The 24,031-nt window shown below is 45.3% G+C and overlaps 2 long non-coding RNA genes across 2 annotated transcripts in view; both read right to left on the reverse strand.

The window, feature by feature from the left end:
* Window positions 1–1,072: 1,072 nt before the first annotated feature.
* On the reverse strand, window positions 1,073–12,918 carry LOC109281262 (uncharacterized). Its single transcript, XR_002087856.2, has 5 exons — window positions 12,852–12,918; window positions 12,453–12,566; window positions 7,832–7,930; window positions 5,955–6,222; window positions 1,073–1,379 (listed from the first exon to the last, which is right to left on the reverse strand). It is a non-coding gene; the product is annotated as an uncharacterized LOC109281262 (long non-coding RNA).
* A 1,714-nt stretch (window positions 12,919–14,632) lies between these two features.
* LOC109281252 (uncharacterized) overlaps window positions 14,633–24,031 on the reverse strand; it is a 155,139-nt gene continuing 145,740 nt past the window's right edge. Inside the window, exon 5 of the long non-coding RNA XR_009459638.1 lies at window positions 14,633–14,912. This is a non-coding gene — a long non-coding RNA (uncharacterized LOC109281252). The remainder of the gene's footprint in view (window positions 14,913–24,031) is intronic.

Below are 24,031 nucleotides of genomic sequence, written 5' to 3' on the forward strand. Positions count from 1 at the left end.
GTAACTTCCCATGGCATTCACTAGTACACCTGGCTCTTACTGACCTTTCAGGTCTCACCAGCTCTTTAGGAACTGGGTAGCTTGATGAATTATTAATCTTGGAAGCCCTTCAGGGTTTCTTTCCTGCCAACGTCTTTGATGGAAAATAGGTTTGTTATCGAGAGTAAGATGTTATGTCTCGCCTTCCCTGGAACCCTCCTTAACTCTGCTTGTCCAGTTTCACAATTCAGGGCTCTGCCTCCCCTAAACCCCACCTTACACTAACCTTAAGCTGTTATCTTCTGCCCACCACTAGGGCGAGCCACAGTGATAATTTTGTCTTGGTCTTTTGACTTCAGAATAAATAGGATGTGGACCTTACTTGGCCTGGGCTCTGGGCTGTAGTGAAATTGGCCTACAGTCCTTGCTGTCCCCAGGTTACCTTGCTTCTGGGTATATCTCTACTTTTCCTAGCTGTGTATCTACTGTGGTCTGGACTCCTGGCTCTCTTTTTTCTTTGCAGGATCCCTGGTGGTCCAGTCAGGTCCAGAGATGTCCGGGATCCATGGTTCTGCTTCGAGTAAGTACCTTAGCCCTTGCGGGCTTGTCTTTTATCCAGGTGCACTTCCCTGGGGTACCCACCACTGCTCCTCTCTGGAGCTCTTTCCTCCTTGGGCCTCTTCTGGCCCCACCAGAAGCCTCACTTCTGGTTCCCCCTGCTCTGGTTCCATCGGAACTTATATTCTTTTCTTAAGGGGTCGGGTGGTGAATCAGTGCCAGCACGCTGCCATAAAATGGATCCATGCTAGGGCTAGAGCCAATCCTAGCTCTTCTTGGGCTTGTCGTTCTTTCCCCCCCCCCCCCTTTCATTGCCCCAGCATTTTCCCCTACTGCTGTTTCACTCCCACCAGACTTCCAGTTCTCATCAGCATCCAACCAGCTTGGGAGCTCTACCCTTTGGGGTAAGTTTTTTCTCAGGGCATTGCCCCTATCACAATAGTCAGGAGAACTATGTAATGCATTTGTTTATCATAAAGGGCTTGTAGCAAATGGCAAACAAAATCTTTAAAAAATATAAATAACTTATGCAAATAACATTTTAATTAACTAATGCTTCATTATTGTAATTTTTATTGCTCCCTGTACATATTTTTCAGCTTTGTATATAAAAATAATTAGCCTCACAATTGTAGTAGCTTTAAATGATAATAAGTGATTAGCTTTGAAATGTTATAGAAAAAAAATGTATGTGTATGTATGCATTATGAATACATATGCCAATCCTGTGAGGTGTGAGGTTGCAGTTGCAGCTCTGGACTGATGCTGATCCAGGCACCTGAACTGCCAATAAAGAGGCTGTTTCTCTTGTGTTTTCACTGATTTCCCAGGCTGAGAAAGGGCTGTGTAGAGAAAAAATATTCACAGTTTAAATGAAGAGGGGACAAAAACATGACTTGCCAAGGCAGGTGGAGAAGTTTGGAATGTGAGACCAGAGGTTGATGTAGAGAAAGAGAATATGGGCCTGTGATTTGGGAAGGGGTAAGACATTAGGACTAAGAACCTGGGGACTGGGGAAAGTGGGAACACAGATAAGGAAGGCAGATCTGATAAGGAGCTAGAATGCTGGGGGCTTGTGGGATTGTTTGGACAAGGAGATTGGAATAAGGCATGGGGATGCAGAAACTGAAGTTAGGCCAGGAGTTGCTGGGGAAGGGGACTAGAATTAGGATGAGAAGCCTTGAGGACTGGAGATGGAGACTGGTGGGCAGAGGAAACCAGGCCTGGGGTTACATTACATGGTGTCAGGGATGGGGAAGAAACAGGAATGAGATACAGCCAGGTTGGGGACCAGGCAGGAAGGATGTAGCAGGGGCCAGGTTGACCCTGTACTTACCAGAATGGTAGTGGCCAGCACACTCCTCAGAAGGCATATCCCTGACTAGGCTTGCAGGCAAATGGTGAGTCTGTGCACCCAGGGCATGCTCCGTTGCACTGCCAGACAGGCAGCCAGCATGAAGCAGACATCCCCCGGGCCTCGGTCCCAGAATGGGGTGGGGGTCAGAACCCCAGTCCCATGCAGACTCAGGCCACAACCCAAGAAGAAAGCAGGCAGCTAGTGCAGGAGGCACTGCCTAGGGCCCAGAGGCAACAGATGCAGGGAATAATGAGCTCCTCTTGGGCTCCCAGCACCTGTCAGCAGCAGCTGGGGGTAAGTAAGGGTCCAAACTGGCTCAGACCAACCCGAGAACACTTACATAAGGACGCACTGGCCCCAGGAGAGGGGGAATGCATGTACAGGTGAAGCCTCTCACTGTGCATCCCCACGTAGGGAGAGGACCAGAAGCCAAGGACCTGGATCACTCTGGCCCTCTGGACAGATTCCTGATTGCTACTCTGCCATAGGAAGCTAGATGGCTCTGGGGGCTACTTCAGGATTCAAGCTACCCCTGACCCCACATTACTTGAAGGATTTGGCCCAAAACAGACTGGCTCACTTGGACTGACCATACACAGGGCAAGCCCTGGAGGACTGGGGGTGCCTGAGGAAAGGTGACCAAGGTGCACTGCTAGACCAAGGAAAGGCATGAAGCAGACTAGAACAGAGCTATTTAAGGTATTATCAGGTTATTTGTTTCTTTTTGCGGACATACACTGCTGATCCTGGAACTTCAGTAGAAACAGGTGAGCTCAGCCAAAACACTGATTCGGGGCAACACGGTTTCTTCCTATCATGGATTCCTTTGCCTGAACTGCAAGGACAGGTGCTCAGGATGGCTAAGTGTCTGCACCAAGCACCGACAGGAACACCCGAGTGGAAAGGGATGGGGTGTAGGGGTGGAGGAACCCCACAGAAGACCCACAGATGTCATGACCCATGCCAGTCTCAGCCAACTCTGTCCAAGCAGGTACCACCTCCTGATACCTCTGTTCGATTACACCAAGTCGTGATGGACAAGATTTGAAAATAAGAGAGTGAGACACCTGCTGAGTGTGTGGCACACAGGCCCTATCCCAGTGCAGCTGCTCAGCCTGGGTCCCTACAGAGGGTCACACTTTGAAAGACTGGACAGAAGAGTCTTGGTACTCTAGAAACCATTCCCTTCCAGAGCCTGAAGCAGAACCCTAGATATTCATAAGGATGTATGAGATTTGCAACATCCTCTGCAGCCTGACCTGTGTGTCCTCACCTGTGTCACATTTCATTCTTAAAGACTAGCATTTTCATCCATCCATCTCAGGAACCTCATGGTTGGGCAAGCAAAATGTCAGAAACAGTTAAGATAACTGACTCTGTGAGTATCTTTGAAAGAAAATATAGGGCAGCAATTTTCACCAACAAGTCCCTGTGGCGGTTTCAGAATGATTCCACATCCCCCTACAGATATCCTAAAAGCATTGTTTTAGTTAACCATTTATCTGCTGTACATTGCCTGGGGCATTAAGTTGGTAACGGCATAGTTGTGGTGGTATCAGCTTGTCACTCATCAGTACAAGCAGTCTAGTCAGGATGCATCCTCACTCTTTGATTTCTGTCAAGAAAGCACAAGCCACACGGGGTAAAAGTTATGTTCAGAGCGGTCTCAGCCTTCTATGAAATCTGCAGCCACTGGAAGGCTTCAGGTTTCCCTTCTATTGTTGCTACAATGCAAACATGTCTTTTTTTTTTTTAAATGAGCATCTCACTGACCACTCCAAAGCAGAATCTTCTTCCCATGATTACTAACAAACAAAGAGCTGAAGGCTCCCGCTTCTATTGTGCTTACAACACAATAGCTAAAGTTAGTGAACAATAGCTAAAAATACGCTTTTGAAAGCTGCCAAGAGAATAATGCCTGGCTCCTAATGAAAAGGATGGAAATGATTTCTAATATCTGCCTTGACACCTCATGTTATCCTACTTTAGATTACTTCAATCGGGGCAACTATCGAATCACATATTGCTCTGCAATGGGAACACCACTGCAGCAGCTGAGCCAAAGCAGTGTACTCAGCATAGGTACAAAATCTTTCCTCCCCAGGATCATTGTCATGTTATGTAATCCCAGGGTTCTTGTCCTACTACTCTTTTAATGTGGACCTCAATGCATGTTACCTTAGTGGCTAAATCTAAATCTGTGCATTTCCCATTGCACCATTGTGAGCTACAGGCAAGGCTAGAGAGATTTGATAGGAATTCTCTTCAGCACTAGATATGCAGGTGAAAAAGAATCTAGTAGCCTTCAGGTATAACCCTCTACAGAGGGATATTATAGATTGAGGAAACAGTTGCTACTACAAAGGCACTTGGTTTTCAAAGATAGTCATCAATCCATTACCAAGAATTGTAATTAAAAGAATGTGGAATTTCTTTCTCTCTGCCATCAATAAAGGAGGACTGTAGCCATTCTCATACAATTAATTCATCTTTAATGACTGTATATAACTGTGTAAAGGAGAAATATGAAATTTGAGACCCAGAAATAGAAGAGAAAAAGAAAAATTGGGCAGTAGCAAAAAGAAAAAAAATAGAGTGGTAAGTCAGCTTTTCTGAGGTGAGACCTACTTTTCCTACCTTGCAGTTAGGTTTGCCATAATGGAAAAGCATCTTTTCATAGATTCATAGATGCCAGGGTCAGAAGGGACCTCAGCAGATCATTGAGTCTGACACCCTGCCGCGGGCAGGCAAGAGTGCTGGGGTCACATGACCCCAGCCAGATGCCTATCCAGCCTTCTTTTAAAGACCCCCAAGGCAGGAGAGAGCACCACCTCCCTTGGAAGCCCATTCCAAATTTTGGCCACCCTTACTGTGAAGAAGTTTTTCCTGATGTCTAGTCTAAATCTGCTCTCTGTCAGTCTGTGACCTTTGCTCCTTGTTACCCCAAGAGGCGCCCTGGTGAATAGAGCATCTCCGATCCTTTGCTGCATCCCCCTACTTAATTTGTAGGTGGCCAGAAGATCACCTCTCAGCCTTCTCTTGCAGAGGCTGAAGAGGTCCAGGTCCCTCAGTCTCTCTTCATAGGCTTGTCCTGTAAGCACCTAACCAGATGAATGGCCCTCCTCTGGACCTTCTTGCATCTATCAACATCCTTCTTGAAGTATGCTGCCCAAAACTGGAAGCAGTACTCCAACTGTGGTCTGCCCAGTGCCGCATAGAGGGGAAGTATCACCTCCTTGGTTCTATTTGTCTTGCATCTGCTGATGCATGATGAAGTGCGGTTAGCTTTGCTGATGATTTTGTCACACTGACGACTCATGTTCATCTTGGAGTCCACTATGACTCCGAGATCCCTTTCTGCTTCTGTGCTGCTGAGAGGGTCACTTCCCAGCCAGTAGGTGTGCTGGGTATTTTTACTCCCTAGGTGCAGCACTCTGTACTTTTCCTTGTTGTACTGCACCCTACTGTGTACTGCCCCCTTGTCTAACCTGTCCAGGCCTGCCTGCAATTGTTCCCTACCCTCTGGAGTGTGCACTTCACCCCATAATTTAGTATTGTCCACAAACTTGGACAGAGTACACTTCACACCCACATCCAGGTCACTGATAAAGACACTGAAGAGTACAGCTCCAAAGATCAAACCCTGCAGGACCCCACTACCCACATCCTTCCAGGTCGATACCAACCCGTCTACTACCACTCTCTGGGTGCAACCACTAAAACAATTTGCCACCCACTGGACCATGTAAACATCTATGTCACAGCCTCTTAATTTATTTATGAGAATAGGATGAGACACCATATCGAAGGCCTTGCTAATGTCCAAGAAAACGACATCCACTTCTACTCCTGCATCTAAGCATTTTGTGACCCTGTCATAAAACAAAACCAGATTGGACAGGCATGATCTACCTGCTACAAATCCATGCTGGTTGCCCTGCTGCATTATTTTTCCCGCTGGACTCCTACAAATATGATCCTTCTTAATCTTTTCAAAGACTTTTCCAAGGATGGAGGTGAGCCTGACTGGCCTATAATTACTTGGATCCTCCTTACTCACCTTCTTGAAAGTAGGGACCACACTGGCCATTTTCCAGTCCTCCAGGACCTGACCCGAGTGCCACGAGTGCTCAAACAGCTGTGCCAGTGGTTCTGCTATGACACCAGCCAATTCCTTCAATACTCTCAGATGGAGCTCATCCGGGCATGCTGACTTGAACACATCCAGTCCATCCAAGTGACTCTGCACCATGTCAGCATTGACAGTTGTTGGGCTGGTGTCCCTGTGATGCCCATCTATGAACCCATTAGGAGACTTATCTTGAGCCCTGTTCAGGAACACCAAGGCAAAAAACTCATTGAATAGCTCAACCTTGTCCCCCCTGTCTGTCACTAATTGCTCCTCCTTGTTCAGCAGGGGTCCTATGCTGCCCTGCACCTTCCTTTTACTCCCTACCTACCTAAAAAGGTTGTCTTTAATTTGTGTTGCCAGCCTCACCTAGTAGTTGCTTTGACTTTTCTAACTGCCTCCCTGCAAGTGTGGGCCAAGTATACTCCTCCTTGGTAGCTTCCCCCCACGTCCACCACCTATATGCCTTCTTTTTTGCCCTTAGGCTCCCCTGGATTTCCCTGTTTAGCCCAACATTTTTTTGGTTCCTTTCCCCCTTTTCCCTCATACTGGGATAGTCTCCCGCTGTGCCCAAAGGATCGTTTCCTTTAGGAACAACCATCTTTCCTGGACTCCCCTCTCGCCAATACTCCTATCCTGCAGTGTGTCATTGACTGAACTCCTGAGCACACTGAAGTTAGCCTCCTTAAAGTCAAGCACTTCCAGCCTACTAGTTATCTTACTCATCCTACGCTGTATGGCGATTTCAGCTGATTGGTAGTCACTGTCCTCAAGTTGATCACAAATCACAGCTCCCCTACCAGGTCCTCCCCTGTCGCCAACACCAAGTCCAGTAAGGCATTCCCCCTAGTGGGACCATATGCCTCCTGTGTTAGGTGAAGTTCCTGAACGTAAGTGAAGAACCTACATGAGCAGTTGGATTTGGCTGACTGCTCCTTCTCTTGTTTAGCTTCACTAGAAAATATAGGTAAGATCCTTGTTGCTGCAAGTATCTCCTAATTCCATTTGGCTGCAGTAGCATTTCATGACCACTAATGACTCTTTAGCTACCTACATCCAATGCAGTTACACTCTTGGGCAGCCTTACTGAGGATGGACTAAAGGACAGACCTAGAAAGGACATAGGCTCCTAAAGCAGGACTTGGGTGGGATTGAGGTGCCCAAATCCAAAACTGAAGTCCTGAAAACCTGCACTCAGCTGCTGCCTAACTTCAACGGTGCCTAAACTCCGAAGGTACCTCAGTTGTTTTCTCCTTATGGCTCCCAGGCACCTAAAGACACACTTGTCTGTGCCATAGTGCCCCAGTCATGACAGAAGTGAGCAGCTCAGCACTTACCTCAACCCTAAGCCTAATCAGGATCCAGAAACTAGATAGTCCTCCACCTACACAACACTATTCAGTCAAACAAGGACTCACCCAGTACATTTAGGAGCCTCTAGGATTAGGTGCTATCTGTCAGCATTTAAATTCTGCCCGACTCCTCCTGCTTGAGCTGCAGCTTCCAGGCTAAATTTCTTCTACAAACTCATCAGTTCCCGAAGTTCCTGCTTTAGTTCCCTCTGTACCTGGAGACAACACCTCCCCACTCATCCAATATCCATGTTGGAACGAATTGCCCCATGTGATACTGCTGCTCAGCTGTAACTACCCTGAGCTTCTCATAGAGTATCACCTTTCTTCTTTTCATTCAGCTCCATCGTGATATTCCTTATAGTCCACTGGCTATTCTCTTATCATTGGGATGTGGTTTTCAATACAGTCTTGTATTTCTTTAATTTCTTTCCCATTGAAAAATTCAGCACTTACATCTTAGACAGTCCAGAAGGAGGTCTGGGGCTGAGAGGCAATTATTTGACTTCCTGACTTTCAATGGAATAGCCTGAGGCTTGATATTTTAGTCATAGCCTATGAAAACAGAAAACACAGATCTACTTGGAGCAATTCATAAAAGTGCCCAGATAAAAATTAAAAATCCTTCATTTACATGTGAAAGTAAAATCGCATGTCTCCGCTCAAGAAAGGAACATTTTTTTTCTTATTGTTATACAGTTCAAGTTAATAACAAAAATGTGTTCATGGTAACATTTTAAATTATCTTTTTTAATTTAGATGAAATAAGGCAGTTAATTAAGGGATAATGTTCATAGTGGTAGAGCATGCCAAGCAATAAATGGTTTTTGCAGGTGATTAAGTACTAAGTCTTTTGATAATCATGCAAGAAGTTTATTGCTAGCGCATACTCTAGTCAATGAATATTATTCTTATATTTTAATTATATAAGATACGATGATGTAGGAAATCACAAATCTGGAAAAGTTAACAACAAAAACAAAAACAAAAACAGAAAGAAAAGTAAAAAAAGGATGACAGGTCTTATAAGCAAGGTATAAGACTGGGGCTCCAGAAGAGAGTTGCTTTGGAATTGGAATCACTGCCCCAAGAGCATTTTGAACAGTTTGAATTTTGTTCTAAATTCTGAAGGACGATGAGGAGACAAACTTTTCTCTCCCTCTCCCCGCAGCAGAGATTCTGGCAAACTTTGGTCCAAAAACATATAAATGTTTTGTTTAGATAATAACAAAACACAAAGCACATATATAAACAGTATTAAATTATCATACCCACTGTAAAATGTGATGAGGTGACAAAAAATGAGCTGAAATGTTTCGTTTGAACACGTTACATCACATTTCATCAAAATGGGTGCAGTCCCATGTTATCCTTTCATTCTGATGAAACTGTTCTCCCATCAACATTTTTTTCAGCCAGGTGCTATTTAATAGATGGCTTGTATAGTATCAATTTATACAACAAGAATAATAATATTTCCTTCCTCCCACCCTTTGTCCATCTTGCCTTGCTCTTGAGAGAAAAACTTGCCTTGAATTACACCATTACACAGCACCTCCAGCAGGGCCTTCATCTTGGTGAGGACCCCGTCATAGGTACAAATAACGGTAATATTAGGGCTGAAATAGCCTTTGATGCCACTATCTCATAATTTGTAACTTCAGCTGTGAAGTCACAATGGAGATATGGAACACATCAAATATTATTTGAGATAATATTTAAAGTGCCAGATTTTGAAGAGCTCTGTGTATGCCTTTGTGACTGCAGAGAAATGGCTGAAGAGCCTTTCCAAGTTACCTTTTCATGGACTTCTTTTGTTTTAAGGTTGGGTTGTTTTTTTTTTCTTCCCCCCCTTGAGTTCACATGGAATATAACTGACAACCAGCTAGGCTAAAAGTAGCAAAATGAAAAATAATGAGACTGGGGAGCGAAAATAAGCACAGGGATTACGGCCTGAATGGAAGCACAGCACTGAACTCTGAGAGGCAGAGAAAACTAGCTGTAATTTTGGATAATGCACTTAAATCATCTGCACATTGTTTAGCAGCCATTAAGGAAAAGGCAAACAAGGATTTGGAGTAGGTCGGTGAAGCTGTACAGATGTGCCCCCACTGCTCTTGCCTTCGAAATAACTTGGAACCTCATCTGGAAGAGTGGGAGCACATATAATCATCAATTTGGGCCACATGCAATGTCTATTAAGGCCCCTGTTGTCTTTGGATCAAACCCACATGAGGACATTGCTGAGATTAGAAGGGCAGATAACAACCATAATCGCAGTGGGTTTCTGTGGGACCGATGTAATGAAGGATTAGTTAAACTTGGCTTCTGTAGCTTACATTAAAAGGGGATGGGGGTGGGGGCAGAAGAGAGCCAGAGTCCTTCTGTGGCACAGAGGCACCATGGCAGCAAACGATGAGAGAAATACAACTGTTTGCCTTGTCCCCTCATTCTCTTTGAAACATAATGATTTGAAAAAAAGAAGGCAAATGTGAGTCCATCATGCAAACTCTCAGGTTGGAAACCTGAAGAGAAGGTGCTGGTTTCCTTCCTAAGGCCTAATCCACACTACACCTAAGCCCCTCTGCAGTGACACAACCCTCTTCTCTGCTGGCAGAGCTGTGCCACCTCTGTCAAGTAGAAAAAGGCTCCTGCCACCATCCAGCAGCAGCCTGAAGGAGTGTGTGGACACTCCTACCCCTCTGTCCTGCTTCCATGGTCTGTTCAATACCCGTTGCCTTCCCAGGATGCACTTTGTGTTCTGGTGCCACGGCTGCTGAGTGGAGCCATGAGGAGATGCATGAAAATGCAAAGGTATGAAATCACTATGGTGACTTGCCAGTCACAGACACTGTCTGCCCGGAGAAGTCTTAGCAAGATAATAAAGACCAAGGGTCTAAATTCACTCCCTCTTGCCCAAAGCCAAGGCATTGGAGAAGTCTGCAGAGCAGCTGGGAAGCTGAAATTGTAGGTTCTTCCCACTACTACCAAGGATTTTGCTATTACAGATCCAGGGGTTCTCCAAAGACCAACCCACACTCACCACCAAAAGTAGCCTCTTGAGCCAGCCCTGCATGTGAACACCAGGACCACAAGAAAGAGAGGTATGTACAGGCCTCCTCTGTTACTAATCACCTGGCTGATACCAAAGGAAGAGTACAATAGAGTTGGCACCTGTTCTCTGCAGCTTTCTGAACTTCAACCTGACAGGCTTTTCTTCCTAAAGACAGGGGGAAAAAACTATACAGAAAGTCAGTTCAAGATCATACATTAAAGGAACTAAAGATCAAAGGATAGGTGAGCTTCAAAGAACTTGGAGCTGGAGTCAGTTTGGATGCAGGTCTCTTGCATCCACAAAATTGGGCTGGAAAATTGATGTGATTTCTGGTATGTCCAGTCCCAGGCTGAACTATAGCAAGGATAGCCTATTTAATACTGCAGCTACCATTTGTGGAGGAAGACAGAGTGCCTTGAAAGCTGACTTTTTAGACTCCAAAAATGATTTGATCTGCAATTGGCTGGTGACTAGTAGTAGAAAGAGTCTATACCAGTTCACCTATCCTTAGACCTGATACACACTACAACGCTTTTCCAGCAACACCTTGAGTTGGTGTCCTTCGGCATTCTGCACTCAGGGTGTTATGACTGTGTGCTGCAAAGAAGTCCCACTTATCCTCTGAATCTACAGAAGCTCACATATTTCAGAAATTCAGGCTAACCATCCACCTATCTTCCAACAGTGACTTTGTAACATAGGGCATTCATACGTGCTCTGGAGGCGGGGGAGGGCAGGGGAGTTTTAATTAGAGCACTTTAATTAAAGTGCCCAGAGTGTTTTGTGCATCAGCATCCCTGTGCTTAAAAATGGCAGTGGGAGCACTTTAAATAAAGTTGATTTGACGAGCTTTAAAGTGCCCCCAACACCATTTTTTAGCACGGGGACGCTGAAACAAGAGATGCTGGAGGCTGCCGGAGCATGGTAATTGGTTTCGCTTTACAATTTGGGAATAACGAATTTCCCATATCCTATCCCATCTCTTCGGTACCTAAATGGGATCCTATTCCACCCTGTTCATGTCCCCAAAACCGTCAATATGCCTAGAACAGCAAGCGGGTTGCATCTAGCTTTTAAAAACCAGTTAAGGCTGCTTTTTGTTAGTCTTCAGGCTAAGGAAGTGGCATGTTACAAAAAGAGGGATATAAGGGTTCTTGCAGGGAGCTGAGTGCAGTGGACATGTAGGTGCCTAATACAGCCTATTCTGGCCCGTACAGGTTAAGTCTCATCTCACTTCAGTGTCACCTTTGTGTAGCAATTCAGGGGAATTATGCTTTGCACACACATATACTTATCTGGACCAACAGACCTCCCAATACACCCTTTTTAACAGAGGAAAACCTCATAAGACATACACTTACTATATATTACATATTACAGATAGGACCCAACACATCATCTCCACTCAGCACCCCTGCAGGCTCAGTTGAAGCCTGTGCATACCATGTTTATGATCCTAGAGAAAGGTTCATAATTTAACCTGGAGAGAAATGCAAAAAACCTTGTTTGTTTGGGGTTTTTTTTGATTATTCACATACATGAGAGTTAACAGAAAACTGGCTAGGTAATACCTTCTTCTAAACAGAGTCGTAATCTGAAAAAAAAATATTAAGAGCTCAGCATTTCACAAGTCCAACCAGACATGCCTCCAGCCATCCTTTTATTTTTCCATCCACAATTTGAAATGCTACATTCAAGAGAATGTATTGCTTTTAAATCATGTATACATGCATGTTTATTAAGTCATTACCAGTGCCTGTAGTCCAGAAAATCATTGTGGACTGCAATATCACATGTGCATCGAGCAATTAGATGAATAAATTAACCCTGAAATAATCCTGCTTGGGGTAGAAGAGAGAAAGGCACGCTGTGAAAGTTATAACAACACTCTGGAATATCAAATTTGTTTTGTATTTGAATAAATGATGCCTGTGTAGCGCTCACAGGAAAAAAAAGAACTAATGATTATGATTACCTGTATCTTAAATACCTGAACGACCATGGAGAAAACAGTGAACTCACTCTGTATTTCTGTTCCAAAGTGCATTCCTCCTTCAGTGTGATTTTCTATGCTGCAGTGTTCTTTCAATTATTTCTTCCCCTCTCTCTGGAAAGAAAATTGGCAGGAAAAGTTGCCTGCAGGATAGAAGAGGGGTATTTTTATCAGCCTATGACTAGATTAAAAATCCTTTATCTGAAATTCAGCAGAGGATTGGCCTAAATTAAATTCAATCTCCACTTTGCTTCCAGGCTGTGTAAAAAAGTATCTCATGAACTGGATTTTTTTTCCTTTTCTTTTCTCTCTGTTTTTTTGGTTTACACTTGTAGAAGTTACCTTTGAAAGAAGCAGGAGGAATAAAATGGGGACAGGAAAAGAACCTAAGAAGGAACTTCCAGCTAAAATACGTGGCTGTTTCTTACCTGGGGGCACAGGGAGGGATGTCGTAGTCAAGTGGGCTGTTTGTGAAGCTGTTACTTCAACTTACCGCATCATTAGCTTGGACCCTGGCTCCTCATGCTTGCCGTAGTGCCCTCTTTATCTCCATAGAGACAATTCACATGGTAGAGCATTTGTGGAACCTGGGCTTGCATGAATTTTTAATGGCATTAATAATCACTGTTTGCACTGCTGCAGTGCAGTATTAGCACAGGTTTTAAATAGGTCATCAGGAACTTAATTCGTCATAATATACGCTGTGTTATTTTTTGCCTTTTTTAACCACTGACATAGTCACACTGTGTCAACCACACCCACACACACACACACTTAATTACACCTATTACATCTGCTTCCAACAACTCTCCTTTATTCACAGCACGCTGCATTGATATGCAGGGATGTGCACCTACGAGACACAGGTGAAAGGAGTACAAGCAAAACCAGGGAGTCGATGCAGAAAAGGGCAGGACCGAGAAGGCAGTGACTACGTCCAGTGTTTTACACAGCTGACTGCATTGTAGCTATCTGCCCTTTGCTGGAGGGAGAGACAAAATTTGTGTCTCTCCCTCTTTTCCTCGATTGCACTTCGCATTAGGAGACACTTACAAAAAGTGTGTGTGTTGGGGGGCTTTCCCCAAATATTACATCCAGGTATTTTGTTGCAGTTTCTGAGCTGCTGCCTTCCCTGGCATGTACAGGAGCAAACAGCCATTAGTGCAGCACAGCAGTGACTGCACAGAGCTGTGGACTGGGCAGAGATTTTTCATTTTATTTTCATACATCATTTACAGCTTGCTGCAGCAATTTCAGAAAGTCTGCACTGATCTCCTTAAGTTAACATGGAACAAATGGGAAAGGAGATAGAATTATTCTGTTGTTATTTAAAAGTCCTGTCATGTCTGGGCACATTTGGTGTTGCCACTGATTTCATTTTCAATATACTTCACGGATGTAACAAAGTCCTCTCTTCAGATTACACCAGAGAGGCTTGAACAACACTGTTAAAAACAATTTTGCTTACAACAGTTCTGTTTTCTGTGTCTCCCTTTGCTTGTCTGTTCTGTATTTTATCTTAATAGCACTGGCGGGACTAGGAAGGTTTGCATCAAGGGTGTCAGCAGCAGTGGTAGTTGCTGCTGTTCTTGCCCCAACCCCAAGCCGGTGCCCAGGGTTGAGATGCTTCTTGCCTAACCCTAGTTATGCTACTGATTAGTAGTAGGCACTGGATTCTGATTTTTTTTAGATATGCTGGTATACATCCAGAGTATCTCCACTGAGATCTGGTGGAGCTACTTCAGATTTACAGCTGTGTAATTGAGATCAAGATATGGCCCGGGATCTTTTTTCTAAATAGCTGCAACAGTCCTTGCTGTGCATTCCTCACTTGGGATTGCAAAGGAGTAGGGGAGAAGTAGGCCAGAAATGCCAAAGAGTCACTTCTAATCCGAGCTCTGACAATCCAGACCTCCATGGCAGCTAGCTGTTTGCCCTCTGCACTCCAGTTACCCCCCGTAAAAACAAATAGGGAGAACAAAGCTACTTCCCTGCCTCCCATAGTGATTGGGAGGATTAAATTAGTTAATGTTTGTACAACACTGTGGGCCAAACTCCCGGCTAATTTATAATCTGGACAAGTCAGTTGGGACGGATGAAGGCGCGAGTCAGAACAGAATTTGGGCTTATGTAGATGAAGAATGTCGAGTGCGCCACAAATGTGATCACGACTTGTAGTAGAGATGGTATTTTTTATTAGACCAACAAGATTTTTGCAAAAAAAATTCTTTAATTGCAAGCTTTCGGGCACAAACACTCTTCATCGGGCATCAGAGAAAAGATTGTTAAAAGTTCTCCTGGGTAGAAATGGAAGTTCATATTTCATAGGATTCACAGAGGAGTCAGTAGATGGAAAACTCCTCTGGGCAGTCAGTTCATAGCTGGTATGGAGCCTCTCACCTCCTGTGAGGATCTGTGAGGGTGCAAATTACCTTGAAACAAAGGCAGGAGCAGGATCGCAGGCTTCAGGTAGTCACAGTTGCTTCCTGCTTGGGAAAATATGAAGATTTCATTTCAAAATGCAGGTATTTTAATTGTTCTATGCCTGGGAATGCACTGTCACAATCATCTTATCATTTAAATAGCAAATCCCTTCAAAAAGAGAAGCTGTCATTTGTGATGTGTTTAGATGGCACATGGCATGATGGAACTCCAACATGGTCCACCTCCACAGGTGTAGATGATGATAGGTATTAATGGTGGTCCACTCACCCAGGCACGTAGCAGGGACATAACCCAACTATGTTGGAAGTAAGCAGCAGGAGCAGCTATGACCTTGGGAAAGAACCTGTTTGGATGCAGTGTCAGATGGCAACATGGCATAAGACAGGAGGCGAAGAAAATATTAACCAAGCAAAACTGAGACACAAGGAACTAGCGTCAAACAACGTGGCTCCATTTGGGTCAAGCAGCAGCTGACCTGATTTTTCAGACCAGAATGTTTTCTATCAGGACCAGGGGCTTATTTGACTTAACACACACTGCCAATAAACAATGATAATTTCCCATGCTTAATCTGCTGCTCACATTTCCCCAGATGCACTGCGCCCGTTTTGGATATTTTATTGACAGTGGTAAAGCACAGTCACACATCCTTAAGGTAACGAGAAGTGAGCACAAAACATCTAATTCTGGGTTTTTTGTTGTTTGGAAGGTCATTCTGGACAGTGATTTCATCCGGCTGCATCGGAACATATGGCAACATTGCTTGCACTACTTATCAAGGGCAGCAGTAATGACCCTTCCCAGCCCGTACCAGTATATGCTGTTGAATGGTTGGCAATATGTTCCGGTAAACAAACCCATCCAGATAGAGGCCCTGCTGTTATCCTTTTCCCCTTTGATTCCAGGCCAGGAACATCTCATGTGTCATGTGCAAGGCATGACTTTCAGAGATTCAAGAGAGCTGTGAAACATGCTGGTACCAGCTGCACCAGGAAACACCATTCAGCTCTGAGGGCAATTCAGTACGTGATAATTCCGGGCCTCATCTTAGAAGGAAAGACTGAGGAAGCAGTCCCCCATTTACATCCATTCCCCATCTACCTAAATGATAAGCTACCATATTTTCTCATATATAATACACAGCGGTCCCCCAAAATTCAGATGCTCGGTTACTCTGCTACTTTCTGGCTGCATCTACATGAGATGCTGACTGCACTGTTGTTACTGCACGGTCATTTAGTGCTTGCATACACAAGTAGCTCACTACTACTGCACAGTAGCATCGCGTCATGGTTCATGTTATGCAACGCTACTGCACGGTAGTAATGAGCTACTGCAGTAGTAAGGAGCTGCTGAGCAGTCAGAGTCTCATGTAGATGTGGCCACTGCTGCTTACCAGTGTTTTCAAAGAAATATCTTTTTTCTTCATCCAGCTTCGCAGAAACAAGATGAGTCTCTTATTCAGGGCCATGTTGTAGTCAAGAAAATACAACCATGAAACATTTCCATGAGGGAGGTATCTTCAGTTTTCCCATATTGACATGATAAATACAATTTGGATGAGCTTATGTGTGGTACATTTAACAAGAATTACATATACGTTTCTTAGCATAATTATTGACTAAGGACCATATTCTACCATTCTTAGTCATATAAAGTAGATTTCTGCTTAAATCTGTAGCGATAAGGCACTTGTACTCATGAGTCAACGTGACCTCACTGTTTCAATTTCCATCGCTGTATATATGTGATTGTCCTGCTGGCCACAGGAGCCTGCTGGAGGCAGAAGTGGCAAAGGGCCTGGTCCTTTTTTTTTCCAGCACAGCATGCCTGCCTCTCCCGTGGTCAGGCCGCTCTTAATCTGTGCCATTAATCTTTCAGCTCGTCCCCTGGCTTCAGGAAAGGTGAGCTGGCTCCTCCAAAAAAAAAAAAAGAAGAATCAAAAGGATCGGGTCCCTCATCCCTTCTGCCTTCAGCAGGCTCCTGCAGCCAGCAGGATGTCTGGGGCCACTGAGGAACAGGCTGGCTTGCCCCTGGGGCAGCGCGGGAAGGCAGCAGGAGGATGGCTGGTGTTGCTGGCAGCCGAAGTCAGCGGGGATGGTGCATAGGGCACTGGCAGCCTGGGTGGTTCTGCTAGTTGGCCGGGTGCTGCCCCAGCCCAATCCAACACTTCCCCAAGCCTGCCCAGGCTTCCAGTGCCCCGTACACCATCCCCACCACCTTCTTTGGCTGCCAGCAAACCCAGCCACTCTCCTGCCACCTCCCCATGCTGCCCCAGGGGCAAGCTGGGTGTGCTGGCAGCCCAGGCAGGCTCAGGGAAGCATTGGATTGGGTGCCTCCAATCTGGGGCAGCACCTGGACAACTGCCTGGGCCTCCAGCACCCTGCGCACTGTCCCTGCTACCTTCTCCGGCTGTCAGCAAACCCAACCACCCTCCTGCCACCTTCCTGCGCTGCTCCAGGGGCAAGCCAGCCTGCTCCCGGGCAGCCCCAGGCATCCTACCGGTCGCAGGAGCCTGCTGAAGGCAGAAGCAGCGAGGGGCCTGATCCTTTTATTCTGCAGAGCCTGTCTTGCCTCTCCCGCAGTCAGGGGGCGAGCTGAGTAATGTCTGCATCATTCCAAATTGCATTGTTGCAAACTAAACTTCATCCGGATCTAGTTTATTATGCAATGATGCAAACTCATTTAAAACCCACAAAACATGGATACGTAATGTGTGACGCCATTAAGCCACGCAAAAGGATGTTTTCGTCACATATACAAGTGCCCATAATTTGCAAAGTGAGCACTCCAGGTGAATAAGAGAGTTAGGTCTGGGAATACCTACATTTCAACACTTCAAGATCCCTGAAGTGAAGATAAATGGAAGGAACAGGTGAAAAGTTTAGAAAGAATTATTTGTATCTCAGGTGATGATGGACCAGATAGAATATCTTATCAGCACTATCTTTGAAGCACATTCAAATGTAGAATATTTGACTTTTGTGGTGGTAGCATAAAACCTGTCCCTACAGAGTTTACTGGTAAAAGTCCCCTGGGCTTCAGTGGAGTCAAGATTTCTTCCCTAAGAGTTTACTCATTGCAATGTTAGGTCTATGTCCTCTTCCACATTTGGCCTCACCTACTTCTGCAGCATTTGGATCATACAAACTGTAGGCTAGATTAGATTAATACAGAAATACAACTTTATAATGTACATGCAATATTAGTATGTGCTATAAGAGCATCTCAACAATTTGTTGTTAGTTGCAACAAAGATGGAATCATAGAATGATACAAAAGCAGGGCTAGAAGGGACCTCCAGAGGTCATGCATTTCAACCCCCTGCCAAAGGCAAGATCATACCTATCCAAGCCATCCCATACAAATCAGTGTCTAAACAATTAGTAAAACTACACCGTCAACACTTTCACACAACCTAACCTGCCACAGGTAAAGAAGGGGGACAATGGTGGTCAGTGCCCTGCTGCTGCAACGGTTGTGTGAATATGCCTGAGAGAGCCGCACCTCCTGCTGCAGAGGAAAGCAAATATCCCATAGTCCACACCAATCTGACCATGGAGTAAAATTCCTTCCTGACCACAGATGTTGTGATCAGTCTGACCCTGAGCAGAGAAGCAAAATCCTCTAGTCAGCAACCTCCAGGTTTTAGATCCAGCAGGAGCTGGGCACACCCCAGTCAAAATCTCCTGCCTTAGCTGCAGCCAGCACCTCATCTTTCTATGGATGGCAATCCCCTCCCCCCCCACCCCCAAAAAAAACAAAAAACACCCTGACCCACATATCAACATATCAACAGAATGGGAAAAAATACCTTCCTGGTTCCCATGTGGTCACCAGCAAAGGCCAGAAGTATGAGATATACCCATATCATAGTACAGGCATACCTACTCCTAGGCCATCCCTGCCCAATGCTAATCCAACCTCTTCTTGAACACCTCCAATGATACAAATTCCACAGCTTCCCCAGGCAGTCCGTTCCTGCCTCACTACTCTAACAGTAAAGGTTTTCCTGCTATCCTATCTAAACCTACTTTGGGGCAACTTCAAGCCATTGGCCCATGTCTTGCTGTCTGCAGCAAGAGAGAAAGGCCATATTCCCTCTTCTTTATGCCAGGCCTTCAGATATTTAAAGACCGATCTCATGTCCCCACTTAATCATCTCTTCTGCAGGCTGAACATCCCTGTTGTTGTTTTTTTCTCAACCTCTCCCTGCATTGCTTGCCTTCCAGCTCTTTTTCATTTTTATCACCTGCCTCTGAACCCTTCTCCATGTCCCTTTTAAAATGTGGAGCCAAAAACTGCATGCAATATTCTAAATGACGCCTAATTTGTGCCAAGTAAAGAGGCACTGTCAACTCCCATGCCTTGCACTTAATGCTTCTTATGATACAATCCAAGATTGCTGATTGTGCAGCTACATTAAGCTGCAGATTCATACTAAGTCAGTGATGCACCAAGACTCCTGTATCTTTCTTCATAGTGCTGCCATTCAGCCAGGTGTCACCCATTTCGTATTTGTATTTTTGATCATTCTTCCCAAGAAGCAGCACCTTGCATTTGTCAGCACTGGACTTCCTCCTTTCAGCTCCAGCTCTGTTTTCCAATCTGTGTTCCTGTCCTCCAATGTGTTTGCAGTCCTTCCCAGTTTTGTATCATCAGCAAATTTGCTCAAGGAGCTCTCTATTCCAGCATCCAAATTGTTAATAGACATGTTGAACAGCACTGAGCTTAGGACAGACCCCCGTGGAACTCTACTCCAAACCTCCTGCCATTCTGACATGGATCCATTTATAATTACCCTTGGCTTGCAGCTATTGAGCCAGCTGTCTATTGACCTCATAACAGTTTTATCTAGCTTGCATTTTTCCAATTGCTTTACTAGAAAGCCAGGTGGGACTTTGTCAGAAGCCTTGCTGAAATCCAGATACACTATATCCACGGCATTCCCTTCATCTACCCAACTGGTTATCTTGTTGAAGAAGGAGATCAAGCTAATTTGGCACAGTTTGTTCATAGTGATAGGCTTTTCCTTCTCTGGATGCTTGCAACTGGACTTCTTTATGATATACTCCAATAACTCACCAGGTATAGACTAAGAAGTCTATCCCTCCCTGGGTCCTCCTTTTTTGCCTTTTTTGCCACTACATTGGCTCTTTTCCAGACCTCTGGTACTTCGCCCATCTCCCATGACTTTATAAATATTTTTGCCATGGGATTCAAGCTCTCCTTTGCCAGGTCTCTGGGATGAAATTCATTGGGCCCTGCAGACATGAATTCATTCAGACCCTAGGCGGGCCAAGGCTACCATGGAGCTGAGGATGGCAACCCAAGTAAAGGACAACAAGAAATTGTTTTTTAGATATATTGGGAGTAAAAGGAAGGCCCAGGGAGGAATAGGACCCCTGCTAAATGGGCAGAAACAATTGGTGACAGACAGGGGGGACAAGGCTGAACTCCTCAACGAGTTCTTTGCCTCAGTGTTCCTAAGCGAGGGACACGACAAGTCTCTCACTGGGGTTGTAGAGAGGCAGCAGCAAGGCGCCAGACTTCCATACGTAGATCCTGAGGTGGTGCAGAGTCACTTGGAAGAACTGGATGCCTTTAAGTCGGCAGGCCCGGATGGGCTCCATCCAAGGGTGCTGAAGGCACTGGCCGACGTCATTGCAGAGCCACTGGCGGGAATATTCGAACGCTCGTGGCGCACAGGCCAAATCCCAGAAGACTGGAAAAGGGCTAACGTGGTACCCATTTTCAAAAAGGGGAGGAAGGAGAACCCGGGCAATTATAGGCTGGTCAGTCTCACCTCCATCCTTGGTAAAGTCTTTGAAAAAATGATCAAGGCTCACATTTGTGAGAGCCCGGCAGGACAAATTATGCTGAGGGGAAACCAGCATGGGTTTGTGGCGGGCAGATCGTGCCTGACCAACCTAGTCTCTTTCTATGACCAGGTTACGAAACGCCTGGACACAGGAGGAGGGGTGGATGTCGTATACTTAGACTTCAGGAAGGCCTTCGATACGGTATCCCACCCCATACTGGTGAACAAGTTAAGAGGCTGTGATGTGGATGACTGCACGGTCCGGTGGGTGGCGAATTGGCTAGAGGGTCGCACCCAAAGAGTCGTGGTAGATGGGTCGGTCTCCACCTGGAAGGGTGTGGGCAGTGGGGTCCCGCAGGGCTCAGTCCTTGGACCGATACTCTTTAATGTCTTCATCAGCAACTTGGACGAGGGAGTCAAATGTACTCTGTCCAAGTTTGCAGACGACACAAAGCTATGGGGAGAAGTGGACACGCCGGAGGGCAGGGAACAGCTGCAGGCAGACCTGGATAGGTTGCACAAGTGGGCAGAAAACAACAGGATGCAGTTCAACAAGGAGAAATGCAAAGTGCTACACCTAGGGAGGAAAAATGTCCAGCACACCTACAGCCTAGGGAATGACCTGCTGGATGGCACAGAGGTGGAAAGGGATCTTGGAGTCCTAGTGGACTCTAAGATGAACATGAGCCGGCAGTGTGACGAAGCCATCAGAAAAGCCAATGACACTTTATCGTGCATCAGCAGATGCATGACAAATAGGTCCAGGGAGGTGATACTTCCCCTCTATCGGGCGTTGGTCAGACCGCAGTTGGAGTACTGCGTACAATTCTGGGCGCCACACTTCAAGAAGGATGCAGATAACCTGGAGAGGGTCCAGAGAAGGGCAACTCGTATGGTCAAGGGCCTGCAGACCAAGCCCTACGAGGAGAGACTAGAGAAACTGGACCTTTTCAGCCTCCGCAAGAGAAGGTTGAGAGGCGACCTTGTGGCTGCCTTTAAGTTCATCACGGGGGCACAGAAGGGAATTGGTGAGGATTTATTCACCAAGGCGCCCCCGGGGGTTACAAGAAACAATGGCCACAAGCTAGCAGAGAGCAGATTCAGACTGGACATTAGGAAGAACTTCTTCACAGTTCGAGTGGCCAAGGTCTGGAACGGGCTCCCAAGGGAGGTGGTGCTCTCCCCTACCCTGGGGGTCTTCAAGAGGAGGTTAGACGAGTATCTAGCTCGGGTCATCTAGACCCAGCACTCTTTCCTGCTTATGCAGGGGGTCGGACTTGATGATCTATTGAGGTCCCTTCCGACCCTAACATCTATGAATCTATGAATCTATGAATCAAAAGCTCTCTGACTGTTATCTCATCCCTCATCTTGTCCCCTTCCTTAGCTAAATAGACCATATTACATGTCTGGCTGCAGCTTATTTTTTTTGTTAAGACTGAGACAAAATAGATGTTGAACATATCTGCCTTCTTTGCATCTTCTGTAGAAAGAGTTCACTCTGGCTATTTAACAGCTTCCTTGGAAAAGCTTTTTGTTGGGCTTCCAATACTGTGCACTTTAGAAGCTTCCAGCCTTCCTTCATCTGTCCTCCCATGGCACCATGACTATTATCTCCTTAAGTTAGTTGAAATTTGCCTTGTAAAAATCCAGTGCCTTAGTTCTGCTGATTTCATGCTTTCTCCATCTCAGGATCATAGTTTCATAGTTTCATAGTTATTAGGGTTAGGAGGGACCTATTAGATCATCAAGTCCAACCTCCTGCCCTGGCCAGGAAAGACCTCTGGGGTCAGATGCCCCCAGCCAGGTGTCTGTCCAATCTCCTTTTGAATACTTCCAAGGAAGCGGACAACACCACCTCCCTTGGAAGCCTATTCCATATTTTGGCTACCCTCACTGTAAAGAACTGTTTCCTGATGTCCAGCCTGAATTGCTCTCTTTTAACTTGTGTCCGTTGTTTCATGACTTCTATCATACCACAATCGCTTCCTCCCAAGTTTTTCATCACCTTCATATCCTCCATCAGTTCTTTCCTATTGCTCAGGACAAGATCCATAAATCCATGCACACCTCTTGCTCCCTGGCCCCCTCCTACAGTAAACTCCCAGGCAAACGCCCTCTCTGTTTACTTCTCCTTTGTTTGCTGTCATTGGAACGTCCTTGATTGCTAATATTCTTCAAAAAGCATCTCTCTTGCAGTAACTTCAAAGTAAAAGGCAAATTGGGACTATCTGGGAGTTTCCAGATATGTTTGCTAGAAAAACAGTTTGGTATGAAGTTTTCATAGAAAAGTAGGGCTGTAAGGGACCTTCAGAGATCAGCTACCCAACCCCTCTGTGATGTCTGTTTCACAGAATAAAATTATAATTGATGATGCCTGTTTTATATAATATAAACTCTGATTAATGTAGGACTCCATACATTTGCATTTTGTTACAACCAACCTGTTACAGGGCATCATTTTCAAGGACTTTACCTAGAGATATAGAGCTATCTTGCTGGCTCACACTGCTAACCAGAACTAGCAGGTCTTTTATTCTGTCCAATTCAGAAGCATATAAAGATGGAGAGTAGATCTGGTTAAACGAAAAAGAGGAATAAGGGGTTTGAGGGTTGGAGGGGGTTGGGTATTTTGTTTTGGTTTGGTTTTGGGGTTGTTGGGGGGGGTTGCGGGCTTGGGGTGGGGGTTGAAACATCTGAAACATTACATGAAAATGCAATCCTTGATTTTTTTGCCCACATGTCCATTTCAACACTGTTTGACCAACTGTAGTCGATCATCGCTCTAAGGCAGAGGGAATTAGGAGCAGCAATCCTTGGAAATGGGTGAGATGGAAACATAGTCCATGTGTTTGCTGTATAAGGAGCCTGAGGAGGATGCTACCCAGCTATACTGCTCTTAAGACACTGGTATTTTTCACAGTACCAAAGAAAGACCAACCCTTCGAAGGATACATAGCCCTGAAGGGTATCCATATGAGTGCTCAGATGGATTCTCTACAATGATCTTTCACATCTGTAAGAAGATTATTTTTAGTAGTATCAAGATAGCCCCCGAGAAGACTGGACCCCATTGTTTTAGGCTAGCAGTATGAAAAGTGTGTTCTGTGGAGCCTTGGGGTTCTGTGATACGCCATCAGGGGTTCTGCAAAAAGACTGAAGGTAATAAAGGAGCAGCCCAGGAGGCAGTGAACTGTCACTGCTGGGCCAGGTCTCCTGGCTCCATGCTAGGATAGAGGTAGAGGTTCCTTGGCAGAAGAAGGGATATGAAATGGTTCCAGGATTTTAGGAAGTTTGAAAAACATTGTCCTAGGCTTTGTACACACAGCAGAGAGAGAGAGT

This window comes from Alligator mississippiensis, chromosome 2, assembly GCF_030867095.1.
Source record: "Alligator mississippiensis isolate rAllMis1 chromosome 2, rAllMis1, whole genome shotgun sequence".
Lineage (NCBI taxonomy): Eukaryota > Metazoa > Chordata > Crocodylia > Alligatoridae > Alligator > Alligator mississippiensis.